This window comes from Apteryx mantelli, chromosome 3 (genome assembly GCF_036417845.1).
Source record: "Apteryx mantelli isolate bAptMan1 chromosome 3, bAptMan1.hap1, whole genome shotgun sequence".
NCBI classification, from domain to species: Eukaryota; Metazoa; Chordata; class Aves; order Apterygiformes; family Apterygidae; genus Apteryx; species Apteryx mantelli.
The window spans coordinates 111735607-111757692 of record NC_089980.1 but is presented as its reverse complement, the minus strand read 5'-3'; the positions used below and the strand labels follow the sequence as shown (position 1 = coordinate 111757692).

Here is a 22086-nt window from a genome sequence, read left to right as displayed (position 1 = left end):
AGCAGAGAGGATTAAAGAAATTATCAAACTTTCTTCAGATTTCAGAAAGAAGGTTTTACACCAACGGGTTCTTCAGTACAAAAAGTGTATTTCTCATTAAGTTGGGTTTGAATATCACAAATGCACAGCACAAGAGAATAGGTGAGCCAATATATTTCATTAGAAACTAATGGTGTACATCAAAGACCAATGTAAGCAGCTAATATTAATTTTAAACCAAGCAAAAAATACATATTTCTGAAACCAAAGAATGCTCTTGAGTGGAATGAGTTGTTTATCTTTCATCTGATTCAGGAAAGCACAACAAACCCACAGACTCCTCCAGTCTCCTCCAGCAGAGAAAGCTTGTACTCGTGCTCCAACCTCTGAAGTCCCAGACAGCCTGTTTTTAAGCCCAGTTTATTCTGGCACTTTGCAGTTTCTTGGATTTGTTCCCACTCCAAGATGATGCTGTGCCAGGTGATGGTAATTAGTTATTATGGGTTGAAGAAAAAAGCAGCCTTACCACAGCATGTTAGTTGTGTGACTGATACATATGAATGACTGGAAAACAGTATAGGATGGGCAACTTATGTAATCAGCCACAGTTGGCCGTTCAGCGTTCTGGCTGCAACAAATGAATTGCAGGTCTCCCTGGAAACCATGATTTCATCCCGTCTGTGAAAAGCCCAAGATGTTATTTCGCTCTTTATCAAGAAACTTGAGATTCCACAGAATTTTCCCTCCATGGCCTGCTCCAAGGAAAACAAAACAGCTAATCAATAGGATAAAATCTGACACTCAAATTGTACAGTTGCAACTAAGCTAGCTTATGATAACACGATTCTGAGTAACAAACATTCAAACTTACTCCTTCTACTGGAAATCCTGTATTTGCAATGTTAAGCACATATATGTGTGTGTGTGTGTATATATACACACAAATATAAATATGTTTGTACGTGTGTGCATATTTATTTATTAAACAAATATAAAATGGAAAACAATTGAATCCAAATGACTACCTGGAGCAAAAGTTTGGGAGACCATTTTGTCTGCACTCAGGAATGTAAACCTTAACTGGGCCAAAAACAATTCTTGGTAAACAGAAGGAAAACAGTCACTGGGGACATTGTGTAATGATTGGAAATCATAAATAATTCAGCAGTGAAAACACTATAGAAATTGGCTGAAGTCTGAGAGAAACAACAAATGTTGACAGAGACATAAAGAAGGAGACATTAACTGAACCAATGCAAGTAAGACCTTCTAATGCAACTTAAAGTGTCTGTTAGGACCACGCCTTGCTGACAAGACACGCGCAGGACTGCTCACCCACTGCCACCCTGCTCTCAAACAACGCCCTCAGGAAAGCAAGCCAGCAGGGCATTCAGAAACACTGTCATTGCCACCAAAATCAGCTAGGTCCTGACATGCCAAATATGCATTCCCTCCATCAGCTCTTCACTCATCTCTTTTTCGTTCCCCAACATTTATTTTCTTTCCCTATTATTTTTGCTCTCTACTTTTAAAAAAGGTAGGGCTAGGTAGGGCTGGTTTAGCTAAGACAACATCATTTGCAGCATGATGACTGCAACATTTTTTGTGAAATAAGAAAGCAGCAGGAAAAAAATGCACACATCAGGTGATTTAACGTAAGTTTGCTATGTCAGGGAAAAAAAAAAGTCTATGAGCTTTGTCTGTCTCTTGAAAGTAAGAGTCAGCATCAGAAACAGAAGCTGTTTCTTCTGTTTTCCTATCTTTCTCTTCTCCTGTGCATGTCTTGTTTATCCCTCAGGGAGGTTTGGACTCCAACGCCAGGAACAACAGCTCAAGGCCTTTACAGTTATTCACTGTCTTTTTCCACAAATGACAGTTCTCACTTCTGTTCTGTGTCATCTGAAATAGTGTCAAATGCTGGAGTGATAAGGATGATGACACAGTACCTTGCTTTAGCTGAAGATTTCAAACCTTTACCTGAAATCTTACCCCTTTCAATTTTTTTAACTGTCTTCCCTCTTTTTCCCTCATTTCTGGAAGTATTCAATAAAAGGCGAACCAGATTTGTATTTTAATAGCAATCCCCTGCCACGGGAAAAAGCAGGCCAAAGTCTCTGTTCAGTCTGTCCAATCTGTTCCAACTGTCCAAAACTGATTTTCTTATTTCATGTTATACAGTAAAAGTTGCTGTTAACACCTTTGACTTTCTTGCATCTTCATTCCATTGAAGTTACTACAACAGCCTTTAGACTATATATAAAAACAACATGAAGCTGACTTGCCTTTAAAACATGTAATTGTATCTTAACATTATGACAATGATATATAAGCTCACTGACATTAAACGAAAAAGAATCATAAGAGGTAAACAGGTAAGAAGGATTTTAGGTTTTCCAATCCTATGATGTTTAAACCATAGGGTTTTGTTGTTTTTTTTTACAAAGTCTTATTTTTAGTGAAAATAATGACAAGTCATTCAAAGGAGACTGTGACTGCTGAAGGAATGGAAATGACAGTAGTGGATTCTAGAAGAATTTAGCACTTGAACAAGCGAAATCCTTGGAAGAACTTCAGCTGTTTTCAGTGGAGCTGAATCAGACCCTTAGCATTTTAAACATTGTTTTTTGAGGGAAAAAATCAGAAATTTAGCATGTTCATGTTCAAAAGTGAAAACATCTTTATGGCATAAATATTTACTGTTTCAAGCATATCCAAAATGTGGTGTTTTGAGAAGCTCAGGCAGTTTCAGAATTGATAAGATCCTCAACAAAGATTAAAATCATCCAAGATTTAAAAGCATGGCTGCTTTTCACCTACAAGAAGGCTAAAGACCACCTAATGAGTATTTGAGCTCACTTTCTCTCAGATGTGGTGAATCTTACATCTATTATCAGAAGACAATTATTTTGAATACATTTACAAAGTATAAAACTCCTTCCTGGTCCTCTCCATATGTTTGTCCTTCAGTTCTTCAAGGAACTAAAGATGCAATAGCTGCAGAGTTCACTAAATATACAGGCCATTCACACCAGAAAGTTTCTGCAGAGGTGTACGCTGTGGGGAAAGGCCACTGCCACCCAGCAGTACGCAACGGGTGTTTCTGCATAGTCCGGTCCCCCAAAATTCTTGTGTATTTCATTTTGCTTTCAGCTTTGCTTCACACAGGCGAAGAGCATTAAGAAAAAAAAAAAAAAGTAAGCCAGTACATAGCATGCAAACCTCTTCATGGATGTTGTAAATCACCTTCTGACATAGCCAAAACACCAGTACTTCCCAAGCCCCAGACAGGCAGTGGGGCCAAGCACCTGAACAAGAAGCTACTTTAAGTTGTACATAAAAGCACAAATACTCAGAAGTACTGTTTCAATATCTATACAGTAAAGTGAAAGTTGATCTGATTTGCCAAAGCCATTATGTGTGATCTTGCAAAGAGCAAGGATCATCCAGGATATTTTTGTCATCTGGTCTGACCCCTGTATGCATAGGCTATAAAATGTTAACAAGAAGCTGGGTTAAACTGCATTCTTTAGAAAAGTATCTAATCTAATTTTAATGACTCAAGAGATGGCAAATATTTCCCCCCTAATCTTTGCTACGGTTTAATCACTCTCACTTTCAGGAAACTGCATCTTATTTCAAAGTTGAATGCGTCTGAGTTTCCAGCCACTGTTTATGCCTTTCTCAGCAAAACTCAAAGGTTCCCCCTCTTCTTTTCTACCTGTAAGTATCTATACATAATCCAAGCCATCACACAGTCCTGTCTTTCACGTACTAAACAACTTCACCCTCTTAAGACTCATATTGCTACGCTTGTTTTCCAAATTCCTTCTCCTTTCTGTGACTTTCCTTTGAACTCTATTTCTGACATACCATTTTTGAGATGTGGACATAGAACAGAGCACAATATTCTAGTATCCTTGTTATTATAAGATTGTTTCCCTGTTTCTGCTCAGAAGTCTGTGCTTCACACATCCAAACATATTGGTCTACTTTGCCACAGTAATGTAGTAACAGTGCGTTTTGAGGTGGTCATCTACTGAATAGTGGTAGACCAAAATTATCTCCGAAGTAACCTAAAAGAAATAAATCTATGACAAATTCAGGGTGATCTCGAAAGCATTGCCATTCACAGGCATCTCAGCACAGAGCAGCAACTTCATGTAACAGAGGGAAATGACAGGAACGCAAGGTGTCTGGGAGGGCTCCACAAGGTTCCTGGGGCTCTGGGGAGGCTGTAGCAGATGAGTGCAATCCTGGCAGCGGGCAATATTGTCCTAGGGGCTCTGGGAGACTAAATGGGAAAGATGAGTAAAATCAGGGTCTCTTCCTCTCTCTCTCACCCCCAATCTTGCTAGCTAAATGCGGAAAAAGATAAGGGGAGATTTTAGTGCTGTCTGCAGCTACCTACAGGGAAGGTCTCACAGAGCTGCACAGTGGGAGGGCGAGAGGAAACCAACATGTGCTGGAACAGAAAAATTCCACCTTGATACGAGGGAACAATTTTCTGTCATGAGAACGGTCAAATACCAGAAGAGGCTACGAAATCTCCATGCTTAGAGCTACTCAAACCTTGACCGAGCAAGGCCTAAAACAACCCACTGTACTTGGATCTGCTCTGAGCAGGGTGCTGGAGGAGCTTACCTCCAGAGGTCCCTTCCAAACTCCAAGACCGTGATTCTGTGAGCCTTCTCCAGACTCCCCTCCCACTCCGCTGCAGGGTACAACTTTCAGGGCACACAGGCCCTCCCCTCCTGCTGGCACACCCCTCTCTTCTCCAAGCAGTTTGCTTTTCTGAACTATTTTCTTTCTGGGAAGGAGCAGAACAGGCTTGTGCAGACAAGAGGAGTGTGATGGAAGGCAGACAGGAGGAAGAGATGGGCGTGAACGAAGGCAGGGCAGTGAGCCCCCCTTGCCCTCCTGCTGCCCCAAAGGGCAGAATGGGGCTTTAGGGGCAACCACTGCTGCCCCTCGCATTTTCTCCTCTTGGCAATACCAACAGCAAAGAGCTGAGCAACCAGGAGGCAAAGGTCTGGGTGTTCAAGGGACACCCCACGCTAGAACAGCTAATCCTTACCTCCCCATCACACGTAAAATACGCAGCCAGACACCTGCACAAGATGCCTACCAAATGTTTTCTAGTTTAAAGCCACCAATGATAAAACAGATTTTCCTCTTTTCTAACACTTCACAGAGAGATGCTTAAGAAGTAACTCATCTTGTGTTCAAAGGCAATACGGGCCTCTGTAGCAGATGTCCACCAGCTCCTCAGCTTTAAACATTGAAAACAACTCTTAATTGCCCATGATTCTTTAATGAGCAATGGTGTTTTACCACATTTCATAAACAACAAAAAAAGAAGAGTTGGAGTTATTAAGGGGGTCAGCATTAGTAATTACATGTTAAAAATGTTCCTTACATGTCCTTTTGTACTTGAATTTTCACGTGATACTTTGCAGCTGGATACATAGCTCCATATCTGTATCACAACTGCCTAGTTATCATTTTAACGTGAGCTATATATATCCCCAGCTGGGCTAGAGAGCAATTCTCCCCCTACTAAGCTAGCATAACCATAATTAATCCTCTCTCAGTATTAAGTGGTCCCCACACTCTGTAATATTGCTCTAACCCTTTACTTCCAGTATCACTCCCTTCTCTTTTCTCTCACTCCAGAGAAACTATGCTACTGGCCACTTGTTTCACCTTCAGACATTCATTAGTCAGCTGGGTTTTATAACAGGAGTGCTTCTCCAAAGCACCAGGGTACTGTGAGGAGACCCACCAGCAAGTCTAGGAGGTGCAACTACTACAACCGCCAGGGCCACGCAAGTTTGTTATATGCTTGGAAGTTCTCAGCAATCTGAATGTCCAAACCACAGGGAATTCTTCCTCCGCCACTACAGCCAGCTCCTTGCAAGCTGGCGCTGCAAGAACAGAGTATTCCTGGGCACGCGGGGCTGGAGGCAGCACCCTGTTCCATCTCGCCAGGTGCCAGCACACGGAAAGAGAGCAGACTCTCTCCTCCCACTCTGTGCCTATGAAGAAATCTTCACATATGGGCCAGAGTCTCCTCTAGGCACCAGGGATGAGATTTGCTACTGTGTTCAGCAGGGATCCCAGAGAGTCACAAACTGGCTTCGTTTGCATACCTCACAGGTCTCCACCAGGGAACCAGAGGAAAGAGGACAGGTTTTTTTCCTCTTTTGAGCAATAATTGAATGCAATGTTAACCATGTTACCTCAAAATATCTGCAACATTGTACCTAGTACAGTATTACAGCCTATTCAATAAGCACCTGAGAACTTGCCCACCCTGCTGCCTTCATCCCACTCCATTTGCACCTTTTCTGTTCAAAGGCACAAACAGTTCCACCCTTTGTCTCTCTTTGGCATTAAGGAAATCAGGATTTGTTAATAAGAAAGTTGCATTTCATATAGGCATATCGTGTTTCTGAATCACCCAGCTCAGCTCAAATTGGCAACAGGCTAATTAAACAAATGGCCATTAGAATTTAGAGCAGTTTAGGCACCCCTTTTCTTTCAGAAGCTTTCTCTGGAAGTACCTTGGGAGTTCCTGTGACCTTCTGCAAAGTCCTTGCTAAAATTATTGCATGAAGTATAATAGAAAGGAAGTTACAGTTATCTCTTTCAGAATCATGGGAATAAACTTTTTTGTCTATACTATTGGAGAAGACTTATCCCCAGAGCTCCTACTAGTACTTCTGAACAACATTCTCTAGTCTTTAGGATTCTTTAGGAATTCTTTTAGGAAGATATCCTCTGGTTTTCTAAATGAATTTCCAGCCTCCCCCTGCTTCATTTCATATCACACAAAATTGACCCATATGTAACTAACAAGGTCCTTTTATCAGCAAAATATAAATGCTCCCAGAAAAGTGTAGCTTTCTGAATTTTTGCCATACAGTGGCTATTCCAACAATGTCATATAGGTCTTCAGCCCAATGTCCATTTTCAAACAATTTTATGTTAATACCATACAGCTAACTGCCCACTAAACCTGGCTAAACAAGATGGTATTTCTTAGTACTAGCATAATTTAATATTTAGCTGAGATGCACAGTATTGTGCATTCATTTTCCAACTTTGGAAATCTACACTGAGAAGAGAAGAAAGGAAGAAGGAAGAAGGAGTCTCCTGCCTTTGTACTACATTTGCTTTCCTAACTAATTTAGGCAACTACTTCTGATGCCTACACACATAAAGCAGTCCAGATCAGAAGCTAATACAATACATTGCTGAGTCATCTGATAACTGTTTTAAATTAGATTTTAATTAACTTAAATGTCCTCAGTCAAACAGTTTATGAGAGACTGAATTCTCTGTCACTGCATAAGAGCTCCTAGCATACTGAATGAGGATATTCTAACCCTATTAAATTGTACAAACAGCATGCCTCACTGCTTATACTTTATCATGTTTTAGCCCAAGGGCAAAAGTGGGAAATCTAGACATATTTTTTAAAACACTTTATTGCAGATGAATTTTTTCAGATTAATCACACATCTCAAAATGCACAAAACACATGCAACTTCTTTTCTGTAGAGTCCATTAAGTAATGTTTACTGTCACCAATGTAAGTTCCAAAAAAAAGAATAAAAGAATACAGCACACTTGCTAGGACCTATTACAAGGTGCTTACACTGCATACTGATGCTATTGGAGAGACATGAACAAATTACAGGTCATACTTTCTTGCATAAAAGGTGTATAACACACTTTTCAGAGAGATCCCCACAACTTAAAAAAGCAGTTTTTATATTGTCAGATTCTAATATATGGTTTTCCAAAAAGGTGAAAGGAATACAGTATGTTATTCATGCCAGAAATCTGACATTTTTAAAGATGCCAAATGCATTTTCAGAGTTTATTCAAGTTCAGAAGAGCTTTTTATATTTTTTAAATGTCAAGCTACTGCTCTTAGAAAAAAGGGTAGATTCGTTTGGGGGGGGGGGGAAGAAGAATTTATCTGTAGGGGAGAATTCTAATGTATTCTGTGTTCCCACCGCTATCCAAGAAGGCAAACTCCTGAGCATCCCAAACAGTTACAACTGTTTCCAACATTGATTCTGGCACTTGAAACTGGGGATTATACAGTTGAACAAAAACACAGTGCATGCAGTCTTAGTGACCTCATATAAAGAAGGCTTGTGGCAATAAATTGATCTGTCAAATGTCAGTTCTAATTTGTGTTTCTAACAGTAAATAAAAAGTCATGGTTAAAAGCATTATTAGCACAAAATCTTCAGAGCATGGTGTTCCACAGCCTCCCTCTTGGGAGTGATCCATCTAAATTAAATCCAATCCTTAGCTTTCTGCAGAAATTCCTAAGAGTTTGGCCATTTACCACAGAAATGACCAAAGATCGTGGAGGTAATGATAGCAGAGTTTTACCTCCTTGTCCCTGTTAATTAAATACTCGGTGCAAAGTATTCACTTCCAAGAGGAGGGGCTGCAAGTGCCTTTCCATGGTGCAAAGCAGAACCTCCAGATTAATCAGAGTTTAGCACCTACACTCCACCTATGTTATTAAACATTAAAAAAAAATCATGATTTGTTTTATATTTACGCACGTTACCCACAAAATGCAAATTCATTTCATGGTGTTATTAGAAAGTATTATTAGCTTTTAAATTGTGGGATTCATAAACTGTTAAAAGTATAATAACCCAGCAGCATGAACAACCATTGAACAGACAGAGGACAAGGCAAAAAGCACAACAAAAGTTCATAGCCAACTTACCCAACAGACAGCAATAAATAATTTACATTAGCTGACATGGACAAATTGAGATCAACATGGATCCAGGCAAAGGCAGAGTTTCTAAACTGTGTAATGCTCTTTGTTGAATAAACTTCACAGACAAAGTTTTAGTAGACTTAATTAACAAGAATTAAAAAGACAATTTCAGAAATGCATTGAAGTATTACTTCTATATTACAGTTCCCTAATACTCTTGTGGTAAAAACAAGGGACAACTACTAGGCTTTGAGGCTCCTGTACCAGAAGCAACCTCCCAGGGGACACAGGGTTGCCTGGAGGGAGGCACACGGCCCCCCGTGCTGGGCCTGGGCTCTTGTCTGTCAGTGCAGCAGAGCATCACTAGTGAAAGTCAGAGACACTTCCCACTTCTGCCAAGAGCCTCCTTGGACAGGGAAACCCCAAAGAAGCTACTGAGTCTGCTAATTTTCAAAGCGGTATGAACAATGCATTCATATCTTTTACTTTCACAACTTTGCTTCTAATCCTGCAATGCCCCACGTTTGCCTTTACCCTTGATAAATCACACTTTTCAACCATCTTTCATCTTCGTCTAGTAAGCACAATATCTACCATAGCAGACAAATGTACAGTTTACTTCATTCCTATGGAAACGACAAACTCTTACACTGAGTAATATAGCTTTCTTTCAGAGGTCTATCACCCAAAATGAATTAGAGCCCTCTAGAGTTGGTGCATGGTTGTACATGCTGCAAGGACCGCTTCAGGAACTGAAAATGTTGATACCTATATTTATGGCTATCCACAGTGGCAAAATGGGCTTGAAACACACAATACCTCCCATAATTACACCATGCCTCACATTTCTCCCATCCCATTCCACCTCTAAATATCCAGAAGCTCATGATTTAAGCATTTACCACAAATCTAAAGGTACAATTCAAACTGCTTCAGACTGAGGAAGGAACTAAACCCAGGTCTTCCTTATTCTGTCTAATGCTCGAACCACATGACATAAAGAATAAAAAAAATTTTTATTCATGGAGCTTGTTCCAAGAACACATTTTAAAAATTCTTGCTGGATCAGGATCCACAGGTGAGACAGAGGAATTTCTACCTTGTAAATCTTTCTAGGAATCAGGCTTATGTTAGGTACCTTCTGTGCTATACAGCTCTGGGCATGCCTAGCATCAGACATGTAGGTGTGCAGGAATTTTTATTGACTGAAACTTGGGCATAATGACTTCAGTTACCTCTGGGGTTGGGTAGAAGCAAATCAAGAGTCTCTATGGCATTTAAATATTGAATATAAGCACCTAAAGTAGAAGTTAAATATCTAAGTCCTTAAGCCTTTGAGGAATCAGACAAGAAGACTCATTTGCTGTAACTGAGGGCAGCCTTCTCTAAATAAGCCAGAACATACAGTTACACAGAATACAGATGATGTGCAGTAGATTCTTTGCTTCAAAACACAGAAGTAAAATTTAATTTTTTACCATTTGCTGAAGTTGCATTTCCAAAAATACTGATTTCAGTGTTCTCTCCATCTCAGTTGTTCCAATAGTTTCTGTGTTTCCATGTGTCCCATAGAAACTTGGTAGTCAATTTCTTAATACTGTGACTTGGCAAATGTTATCCATTTACCCTCAGCTGCAACACTGCTGTGCTTCCCCACTGCCTGCCCACACACATGACCAATTTTTAGAAGCTAGTATAATCCTTCACCCAAAGCACTTCACTGGTTTTAATTCTTGACAGATTTTGATGGTTCATTCATTACCACCAGTCAACAGTTATGTTACCCTACCTGCACCGAAGTGTATAGAAGAGGTTGTAAAGAAATTAATACTAAATAAGCGATGGGAAAATTCCTTTTCAGTACAGTTCAATCGTTATATTGTAAGGTATGTTCAACCCTGTAAAATAAAAATGCAAAACGAACATATAGTATTTACCCACAAGTCATAAAACTAGCAGCTGTGGGTTTAGACCAAACCAGCCATTGTATAGGCATATAGTATCTCTCTTTCAAATTAAAATGACTGGATGAGTCCTGTTCTCACTCAAAAAAAAGATTAATTAATGGTGAACTCAACAGATCTTAACGTCTGCAACTGGACTGGAATTTGTTACATTCCAGCCTAAATGATTCCAAAGGGAAAGGGACTTCCCCCTACATTACATGCTACAACTTTAAATTTTAAGTAATGGCTATTCTATTTCAAGTTATAGAATGTTTTGCAATGCTCTTACCTCCACCTAGTATTTCCTCCCATGTTAAAGAAACAACTACAGTTCAAGAAGTATTCTTTGATATTCTATTTCCCACCAATTTTAATAATATATTTAAAAAATAAAAAACTATTGTAATAATTAATACTATGAGAATACTAACTTAATACATTACGGCACATTTTATAGAAGCCTATCTGCCAGTGCACAAGTTATAGTATTTGGAGGTACTGTAGGAGTGCAATAGTTATGCACCCGGTCTGTGAATTCTGCATGTCCTGCACAATAAGCTAATTCATTTCATAAGTTTCACTATTACTTCAGAATGACTTGGTACAAAAATACGTCTTCTCCCTCAAAAAAAAAAGTCTAAGGAATCTCGGATGTATAGCACCTATTTCCAGAGATGGTATGTAGTACATCATAAATGCTCTTTCACTTTGAGAAATTGATCCGCTGCTTAACTAAAATGGTTTATCTTGCTTCTGAGATTTATTTCAAGATGTGTGATTGTATTCTCTGTTCATATATGGTCTGCATAATTCATCACGATTCACGATTAATTTGCAAGTAACAGAATTAGCTACAATAACTAGCAACTACATCATGATCCATAACCTCTGCTTTATATTTTAGATCTTTAAAATCAAATGCTATAATGAATGTTTTGTGATGAACTTGTTAAAGATGAACTCTATAAACTTACACTTTTAAGTATCTAGGCACATGGTTGCCAGTTCTCAGATAGTATTGACAGTACTAGCAGATGAAAAAAACCACATACTCAAACACAGAAACAATTCCCTTTCAGCCAATACCAGACATTATAAAATACACTTTTGTTACAGTGAAAATCCATGCAAAACATGAACCAGTGAAAATATGGACGCAAATAGGATTAAAATATATCTGCCTCAGGAAAAAGGTGTCATAATGTCTATGTCACAAAAGACTGTTTCATAATAATTAATAATATTTTCTATGGTATCAAAATATTATCTACTTCTTGGCCTATTCATTTTCAAAAGAAAAAGGCTGCCTTCTGTTTACTCAAACAAGAAAGTAAGTTAAGGATTTAAAGTGATTATATATTTTCTTCAGGAGTCAAACATCAATGTTTGAGTTCTGCAATGGAGTTTTGAGGATGAAATCACCATATAAGAGAATTTTCAAACCTTTTTCATTTCTGAGCAAGATGTCATTGCATATGTTTGCTGATGAGGGCAGCTCAGCTTTTCAAATGCATTCTATAAATATATGTACCATATAGATTGCATATGTATACTTCTGCACGAGTAGAAGATATATATTACTGTTTCTATTTAAAAAACAGCTAGAATGAACCAGGAAATGAATCCAAAACTGCATGTGGTCAAAGTCTTGAGGAGCAGAGAGAATCAGATTTTCTGCAAGTACCAAAGCTTCTGCAAGAAAAACCTTTGGTATTGGACAGCTCCCAGAATACTTCTGTTGAATGCCTTTTTCTTGCTTCTGTCAGGTATCATAAAAGCATAAACTATGCATTGACTACAGTGATTACTTAAAGTACACGGGCATAAAAAAAGAAAAATTTCTCCTTTGCTAGAAACACCTCTTTTGAGGACTGATAGCTTATTTAAATTCAGGACAGAAAAGAAAATAAGAGATAAAATAAATGGAATGCCTTTATTCTTTAGGAAATAAAAACTATGTTTTTTCCCTGATATAGGTTGTCTTCCTAGAAGACAAACATGTGCTTCTGAAAATTAGGTGCAGCTGTCCACTCTTTCGAGCTCCTTAATGAAATGCTCTGCATCGCAGCTTCCCACTCCTTTTGGCAAAAGTCATCTAGGCTGATTTCAGCTGAGTCATGAGCACACCATGACCATGTGGGCCTCTCTGCGCAGCAAATGGACTTAATCACAGGGACATACAATTACATTCCTTTCTTCTCATTGCAAATTCATCAGGGAATAACAACTATAAAACTCTATTGTCTAGTCTTAAAAAAAAACCCAAAAAACTATTATTTCTACTCAACAAATTTTCCTTCCCCTCCCCGACACCATTTTTCTTCACAGTAGTAAAAAGGCAAAACTCCTTTATCTTCTATTATATTGCAGGACTATATTTTTCACAGTTTAATAGATTGCCAACATTTGGAAACATTTTATCATCAGTGATTTCTCATGGTTTCTGCAACTTCCTTCTACACAGGACCTGAAGGATTGATTTTACTTTTCGAGGATAGTACGAGTCTCCTGCAGGTCTTTAACTGACATATTTTATTTCCCAATTCTTCTTTTTCTGTCAACTTACAGCCAGAGCTATACAAAAGCTATTTTCTTTATTTGGTTTATTTGTTTAGGGTTGCCATTTGATCCTCACTTTCTCTGTGAGTGACAGAATTTCTGAGGTACAAAGAGGACTCCTTCTCAGTAGGTGAAAGTGTTAGTGTCCTGTCAGTAAGTAAGATAATTAGGTTTTATGTCTCTGAAAATTTCCCTACACATATTAATACCTTTTATTTTTGGAATTCCGCCTAAAGTTTCCTTTCTTTAAGTTGCAATGAAATAGGTAGCTCCTTTCTTTACATACCAATAGCTCCAGTTTTCTTGGCACTACTTTTCTTCATTGCTCTATCTCCTGAGTTGATGATGAATCTCACGGTATCTCTCAGATGTTCTCCTTTCATTTCTCACTTTCACCTGCCCAGTTCTGCTTCCGTCCTAACGAAAACTTGAAAAAAAGTGTGATAATTATGTAGATACTGGTCCACTTGGCAAGGAACTGGGTGCCTTTGCTTCCCAAAATGCTGACATTCACTTCAGTTCAGCTTATATTCTGTCAAGAGTAACTTGCTTTATCTTTCAATCATGTGTTATCAAGGCCAAGATTTTAAGAACTGGAGACTCCCACGTCCATCTCTGATAGGCAATCCTCTGACTGAATGGAAGTTCAACTTTATATAACTTTCCCCTGGATTTTTGATTTGGACATAAATCCTAATCTGGGAGAGGCACTCCCCACAGAGTGCTTTTTGTTCTGAAACACTTCCTGCAGCTGAGGAAGAAATGCATGCATGACCCTAATGGTCCACTCTCATTTTGTCTAACTTGAAGTCATATTTAGTATTTTGAAGAATTCACCCACTTGCTATTGCACAGGTGTGCCTCCTCTTCTCTACATTTGACACTGTAGCTACACTGAAACTGTTTATTTCCTCTGCTGCCTTTTTTTTAACTGGGAATATGTTTCTATCTTCTCTACTTGCAATGAGGAAAGGGGAAATAGTGGGAAACCAGGGTCAGATCCCAAGTGCAATTAAGTATGAACATGCTGAACTGGTAGAAGAGAGCTGCAATTAAAGAAAGAAACATTTATGTAAACAGCCTTGCTTAGATTTCTTTCAAATGGAGTCTATCCAGGCCAGAGCTCCAAGGGAGCCGCTCAGAAGATCCCAGGGCAGCTGTGTTTAAAAGACTCAAAAAAAGAAATGATTAAATTTGGGACACTCAAGGCAGTAGGTAATTTACTAATTGTACTATAATTTGAACCTTTTAAGTGTTTGAGAAAAACAATTAAAGTACCACTTCTACACCTGCCTTCAAAGGCACACATTACCCTATTAGCCTACACTAATCATGGTGGGATCGGGTGGTCCCTCCCTGTCAGCTCTCCTGCCAGCACAGCAAAAATTCACACAGGCTTGCACTTCAGTGAGGGAAGGGTTACGCTGTAAGATTTTAATCTGAGCTCAAGAATTTGATATTTTAATAAAATCCTACTGTTGTTAAAACTATGAAATGTTATCTTGACCTCTCCATGCCAGATACTGCCGGCTGTTTTGGAATTAAGGAACTAATGAAGTGAAAATTGCAGTATCTACTGAGATCAACAGAAGCACAAAGTATTCCTGGTAACAAAGACTTGCCAAGTATCTGCTCAGGATGGAGCTCACAGGTACTTCTGCTATTATAGCAATTGCAGCATTCCTCTTCTCTTACATATGCCTTCAAATCACCTTTATACATGTGCTCAAAAAATACAAGGCAAAAATGCTGCAACAGTTATGACTAAAGATAAAACTTTTGGAAATCATCAACTCTACTTCATGAAGAAAGTACAGATTGTTATAAAATATTTTGGAAAATACAAGAAGGTATGCTTTAAAAATTGTTGGCTTACTCTCAAATTAGAGCTCAGGGTTTTTTTCAAGTTTCTGTTGATGTAGGTAGGATATAAATGAGTTCAGGTAAGTTGGAACACGTTTTGTCATCTCCATAGCTACATAGGTTTACAGAAAAGAAAGGGGAGAAGACTTACAAGATAATTTGGATAATGCAATCAACACTGTATATTTGAAAAGCTGGAAAAAATATAAAAAAGACAGAGCTTTGGGCATAGTAAATGATCTTTAAAACAATACACAAATGTTCTAAGTTAAGCAAATATCAGTGCTAATGCGCACTCCAACCACAAAACTTGGGACACTCTTCATTCCAGCTACTGAATCTCCCCCTTTCAAAGACAGCTTGGATAAATATGTATTTCTAGCATGTTCCACAGATAAATCATTTCAAAAATCCAAAAAGTCAAGTTTTGTTACACCAGGAAATATGCAGTATGCTACAGGCCCTTCAGCTATGGATATTCCATGTTTGGATAGACACACTCAGAGCCATCCCAGAAAATCTTAACTTCCAAACTAAAACATACAAAACCCCAAGGACCACTTCTTTGTTCAGGGTCTTCTGTAGCCATACACAGACCTGCACACAGATAAGGAAGTAGTCCACTACAATTGGCAGACTTTACCTATGCTGAAGAAGACAAGGACAGGAGATTGACATCACACACCACTGATTAGCATCTCCTATTTACACAGTCCCCAACCACCCGGCTACCACCACTGAAGAGAGATCAGTGCGCCCGGGGCAGCTGCAGGAACTGCCATACCCCTCTCCCGCACGTCTCTCCCACGTCACTCAGGGCAGCAAGAAAAGCAAATCTTCCTCTTGCAGGTTACTGAAGTGCTGTCTTTGCCCCTGCATAGTCCCGTTACCTTTCTTCATACCTCCTTTTACTACCTTCCCCATAGCCAGAATGAGTGACAGTCAGACCCAGCCCTTTTCCCAAAGCTTAGGAGGGGCAGGAGAGTTCGTAGGGGCCAGAGGAGAGGGAAGGAAAACTGATAGCTTGAGAAAAGGTGGATGGCTGCAGAGGTGACAAGAGGGACCTGCAATGTGGGGCAGCAGGGGAGAAGAAGATGAGGAAAGCTGGTCTGGATGAAAAGTGTGAAGGAACAAGAGAGATCCTGCTGTCACACAAAGCTCCCCCAGACCCTCTGTCCTGAAAACGTACCAAGTCCTCCTAATGCCTCTGTCCCCTCTCAGCTCCCAGAAGACCCCTGTCCCGCCAGTCCCACACTTACATCCCAGTGACCCTTCCAGCCGCTTTCCAAGCCCTCCTGCCCTGGCACGGCAGCGATTTCTCCCAGCCCATCTTTGTCTTCCCCTTCCATCTCCAGAGCCCACTCATGTTGACACATCAACATTTATTTCTGTCCACATTGCTGAGAAACCTTCAGCTCCTCCATCTTTGTTATTAGCACAGTGTTTCCTGCCTCAAACAAGAACTTCTAACCAAGCTACTGGAACTAATCATGGGAGAGAAAAAAATCTTGGAATATAAAAGTCTGAATTATAACACGGTCTTAAAATACTAATGCACAAGGAGGAAATTTAGATTTCCTATGTGCTAATGCAGTACTCTTTAAAGCATTACTTTGAACTGACAGAGAATTCAAGGAAAATTTAAATCTCTCGCTGGCATGGATGATAGTTTTATTTTTCACCACATCAGGCTCAAACAAACTTCCCTGCAATTTGTGCATGTTTTTAGTTATAGAGAATGCATCCCATTCCAATGTCCATCTGTTTTACTTAGAGCAGCTATTAACTTCTCTCTGCTTAAATCCTGTTTTATTACAGCACAAAACACACCGATAAAAAGATCAGTCACTTGATCCAACATTGAAATTATTTAAATCACATAAAATTCCAAAAGGCTGACATGTATTTACTTTGTACTCTTATTTCTATTCATACTATTATTCAGTACCATCAACACTGCTCATTTCCCTGGTTTAAATCTGCTATTAGTCACCAATAGTGTGCCTGACATCTACCCTGGAAAGCTAAATCAATCAGCGCTGCTTTAAAACAATGTCTGTGCAGATTAATGGGAACTTAGAAAGAAAAATTTCTTTTGTGACTCTCACAGTACCATAGAAATTAGAGAGGGGAAAAAACCTGTTAGGGCATTTTGTCCATGCTTCCTGCCAGTGTAAGTCTTCTCCTACCCTGCATTGCTTTTTTCCAGGGTCAGACCTCTTCTCAGTGAAGCTACACAGAAGCCTACCAGTGCTCAAGCCTATTTTCCCAGTCATGGACAAAGGCAGGAAATAAATGCCAAGCTTTGATTTTTTTTTACTTAACAAAGCAATATTGTCCCAGTGTAACAATCTCCTTAGCAATTTTCTGCCTATCCTAAATTTTACTCAGGACCGGTGGAGATGGCTGCTTACAAACAGGCGCTGGTTGGCAAAGCCCTCTGCAATGCAAAGGGCGACGCACAGCCAGTGCTACCGCCCGTGGTGGATACCATCACGTGGGGAGGGCAGTGTGCGGGATTTGCACCGGCAGAGGACGCAGAGAGCGGCACAACCTGCACACCACAGCATGGGCAAGCCAAGGACACACTGGGAAGCACCAGGCACTGAACCACAGGTCCATTACAAAAAGCGGGTCTAGAGGCCTCATTATTTTGTGTAACGGGTGAAGATAAACTCTCCAGAATTACGCTTTGTGATGCACGCCCCAGGGCAGATGGCAAACCTTGCTGTCCAGGCTCTGTAGGCTCACCCTTCCCACAGTATTTGGATACTGTGCTCATGGACAGATTTCATTTTCAATTCACAATTTATGTCAGTGAAGCTTCAAATGTGTCAGCACCCTGACAGCCCCCCAGCCCTGCCTGGCCCCAGACCCAGCCCCAACCCATGGGTGCCCACCCAGCCCCAGCTCCAGCGTTGTCCCTGCAGTGGTGCCTGACGCCCCCAGGGCCAGTGCTGCCCCAGCTCCCTGCTCCCTCGGGTTGGGGGGACAGGCCCTGGTGGCCAGACCCGGCCTGGCCTGTCCCTGCCGGCAGCCCTGACACCACCAGCCCTGGGAGCCCCCAGCCCTCACAGCACCCTGACACAACATGCACAGGTATAGTGAAAAGCAATCAAAGAGAGACCCTCTACATAATGGGGGTAAAGGGAAAAAAAACAGCCACAGAAGTCTCATTCCAGCTAGCTATTTCCATAATTACTTAGTGAAGTTGCTTCTGAAGCACCCACTTAGAGACACTGTTGGAAAAGAAGTATTGACCTGGGCAAAAAATGTGTTTAATCCAGTAGGATAAACTATACTTTTCAAAGTAAGTTTGAGAACTGAAATATAAGAGCAATAAGTTGACAATGATCATAGCCAAGCAGAGGTAAGTTAAACCCTAGTAGTCAAGTTTTGCCAGACACAACACCTGAATCATACCTGCATTACTGTGGACCACAAAAGAGCAACGTGATAGTTTTGTAAACTGTACTTTTGAATTTAGCTCAAATTTCTTAACGTTTACCAAGAAGACAATTTACTGGTTATGATGGTATCAAACCAAGATATTCTTTAACTGATCATCCGCCTTCACGGATCATTCTGAGACTTCCACTGTGAATGCAGTTTGAGAAGAAGAAAAAAACCCACAAAATCTAGTATAAAAGTTAGGTAATGAAATACAATACATGGAAGACTGAGCAGTATTTACATTATAAAGCTGCCTCTCTGAAATACATGACAGTTATCAAGAGCCCGAGTTCATAGGCTGGCCTTCTGGTAGCCTCCACAGCCCAGGGAGTCCAAGGGACCAGGAGGGGTCACATAGGCTCTCTCACAACCAACGCACACAGTCACCTTTGCCTTAAGCATTTCTGGCAAATGATAGTTACATTCTGTTCTTAAAAGGCTCCAACGATGGAAATTGCTACCTAGACAATCAATTCCAAAGCTTAATTACTCATACAGTTAAAGAGGACTTTTCCTAATGTTTAATCTAATCTCTTGTGTTGCAGTTTAGTATGCTGTTTCTTGCTGCATCTCCAGTGGAAACGGAGAATATTTTATTTCCCTCCATTCTGCTGCAACCAATTACATATTTGAAGATTGTTATCACATCTCTCATCACTCTTTGTACCCCTAGACTATAAAAATCCAGTTCTTTCACTCTTTCTTATGTTTTCTAGCCCTCTGACCACCTTTGTTACTCTCCTCCTGACTCTGCCTAATTGGCTAAAAGTCGCTGGAACTGTGGTGCCCAAAATCACATGCAGCACTGATGCCAGATACAGACCCTGAGGTCATAACTAGCACTAGATGACATCACACATCTTCTGTTATACTCCTGTTATATATCCCACAGTGATGTTTGTCTTAATTTTTTATCTATACATATCTATGCATATAGATATAGTATATGCATATAGTATGCATACACTATCCATGAATATATATGTATAAAAAAAATTGTGTGGATTTTTTACTGACTCCTGTTCAGTTTGTGGTCATAACTTTTTCACCTTATTTTTAATAAGTCATGTCCTATCAGAGTCTTCATTCACAGAAACTATGTTTCATAAGGAATTTAGGCAATTTTTCAGTGTGCTTCAAATATATATTTTAAAACCATTTTTTCATTCAGTATTATATGTTTGAATATATACTTTGAGAGACACATACTAAGCACCACCCCAATCAAAAATGTTTGGAGAAAACTTCCAAGTAAACTTATTAAGTAAGTCTAACAAACCCTAAAACACAATGTCTCTCAGTGTCCTGAAAGCTGAAAGGCTTTGAGATCAACCAGTTCATTGTTTTCCAGTTTCTGAAATCCTTCAGTCAGAGAGCAAATCCCTTCAACATGGTGAGTACTATGTACATCTAAGCAATACATAACTAAATAATAGTAATCAGAAGTGGCCCACAGAGCAAATCTTTCTTTCCAGGTAGTTTGCAGAACTACAGAAACAAGTATAATTGCAGTTACTATGAACATTTCTATTTTACTCATTACTGTAATGTCTGAGTTGCCGTGCTGTGGGCTAGCTATCAAAGAAGGTATGCCACATATACACAAAGTCGGTAACTCATTTCACCCATGGTGCCAGAAGAAAGCAGATTTTCATATGTTATAGAAGGATGTAATGTAACATAAACCATTTCACCTTGTGCCAATAAAATGAGCCAGGATTTCAAGCCAGCGGGATCTGCGTGCACACGCAGGAACCGTATTGCACAAAAGCACACCGGTGGCCCACTGCGCTTCCAGCTCGCTGCCGACGAGAAGGTCAGAGCGACTTACCGTCGGCGCTGACACATGTCACGATGAGAGACGGACCCCTGCAGACCGCCACGGCTCTGTCCCCGCCGGGGCTCCCGCGGGGCAGACCGGCCGCCCGGGCAGCGGCCGCGGCCCCGACGGCTGCACCTGCCGGGCCCCGCGGCCGCCCGCCCGCCCGCCTCCGCCGCGCCCGGCCCCCGCGGCCCCTCCGCCCGCCCCGCCGGCGCCCGAGCGGCCTCGCCCGGCCCCGGCCCCGGCCCCGGCCCAGCTCCGGCCGCGCCGAGCGCAGCGCAGCGCGGGCCGAAGCCACGCCGGGGCCCCGCGGCCGCCCCCCGGGGCTCCCGCCCGGCCCGGCCCCGCGCCGCTCACCTGCCGACCCGCCAGCCCAGCCCAGCCCAGCCCTCCGTCGGCCGCGGCGCCCTTCCCGCCCGGGGCTGCAGCTCGCTGCGGCGCCGCTCTGCCCCTCCGCCTCGGCGGCGCCCCGGCCCCGCGCCGCCCGCGGGGCCCGCCCCGCCCCGCCGCGGCCCTGGGCCCGGCCCGCCCGCCCGCGGGGGGCGCCCCCCGCCCCGCCCCGCCGCGGCCCCGGGCCCGGCCCGGCCCGGCCCGGCCCGGCCCGGCCCCGCGCCGCCCGCCCCGCCGCGGCCCCGGGCCCGGCCCGGCCCGCCCACCCGCGGGGGGCGCCCCCCGCGCCGCTCCGCCCCCGCGGCAGGGAGCAGCCGCGCAAGGGCGTCCCGGCGCGTCTCCTGCGCTCGGCCGCGCGGCCCTCTGGTATAGCAGCGCAGGCTGGTGGCGTGGGGCACCTCGGTGCTGAGGCGCCCTTCGTTTCCAAGATGCGCTGTTTGGGGAGTTTATGCGTGGTTTGCGGATTATATATTATTTGGCGCCTCACCTCTTGTTGGGGCCCTTGCGGTGCTTCAGAACAATAATCTATATGAGATATAGAGCATGGAACTAACACTGTTTAGGATTAATTGCTTAGCACAACTTGCTTAGCATTAGTAGCTAAATTTGCTGAAGCCTTAGGCCTCAGGCTATAGCCACTGCTACGTGCTTTGAAGTAGTTTTACCAAGGACACTGGTGCAGCTGGGAATGATACATCCTGAGAAAGTACAGATAAGCTAGCAGAAGCCAGTGGGAACCAAGGTTAAGGGCTAGACAGCTTTGCTAAACAAGCAGCAAGGTACAAGGCATGACCGCTGCGTGCGTGATCGGTGCAATGATTGGCTACCTGTGACATAATCTGTATGAACCACAAATCAAGGGCCAGAGCGCCGAATACCTGTACTTATAAAATGGGCAAATTGCTGAATAAAGATGGAATTGAACCTGCATTCTGTGAATGCGTATGATTCATTCCCGTCACTCCCGCGGACCGCGACAACCTCTCCCATTACCCACGTGGTTTGAAACTTTCTGAAGTGAAGCTGCCCTACAGACCAAGAAGGAACCACCACGTTGTCCTTTCATCAGCACCCAGATAACCACTACCTACACCAGAGCTCAGGTGCAGCAGCCCTTTTCCTGTTTCTGTTCGTGCCACTTCTAGACAAGTGTTGGCACTAGTTACCCAAAGGGCCTCTTGCTTCCCTGGTGCTTCAGATAACACGCACAAGAAGGCATTGCAAGGGAATAATAGACTAAATCCTGCAACTGCAAGGCAATGCCCAGATGGACACCTTGAATAAATTCTTGCCCATCCTCCTGCACTTCTTTTTCC

At 41.9% G+C, this 22086-nt stretch overlaps 1 protein-coding gene across 1 annotated transcript in view; it reads right to left on the bottom strand.

The window, feature by feature from the left end:
- Positions 1–20489, bottom strand: part of COL21A1 (collagen type XXI alpha 1 chain) — a 119817-nt gene extending 99328 nt beyond the window's left edge. Inside the window, exons 1-2 of the mRNA XM_067294166.1 lie at positions 20390–20489; positions 13529–13669 (exon numbers count right to left, since the gene is read on the bottom strand). The gene's annotated coding sequence lies outside the window, so the exon portion shown is untranslated. The remainder of the gene's footprint in view (positions 1–13528; positions 13670–20389) is intronic.
- Between the last annotated feature and the right edge of the window lie 1597 nt (positions 20490–22086).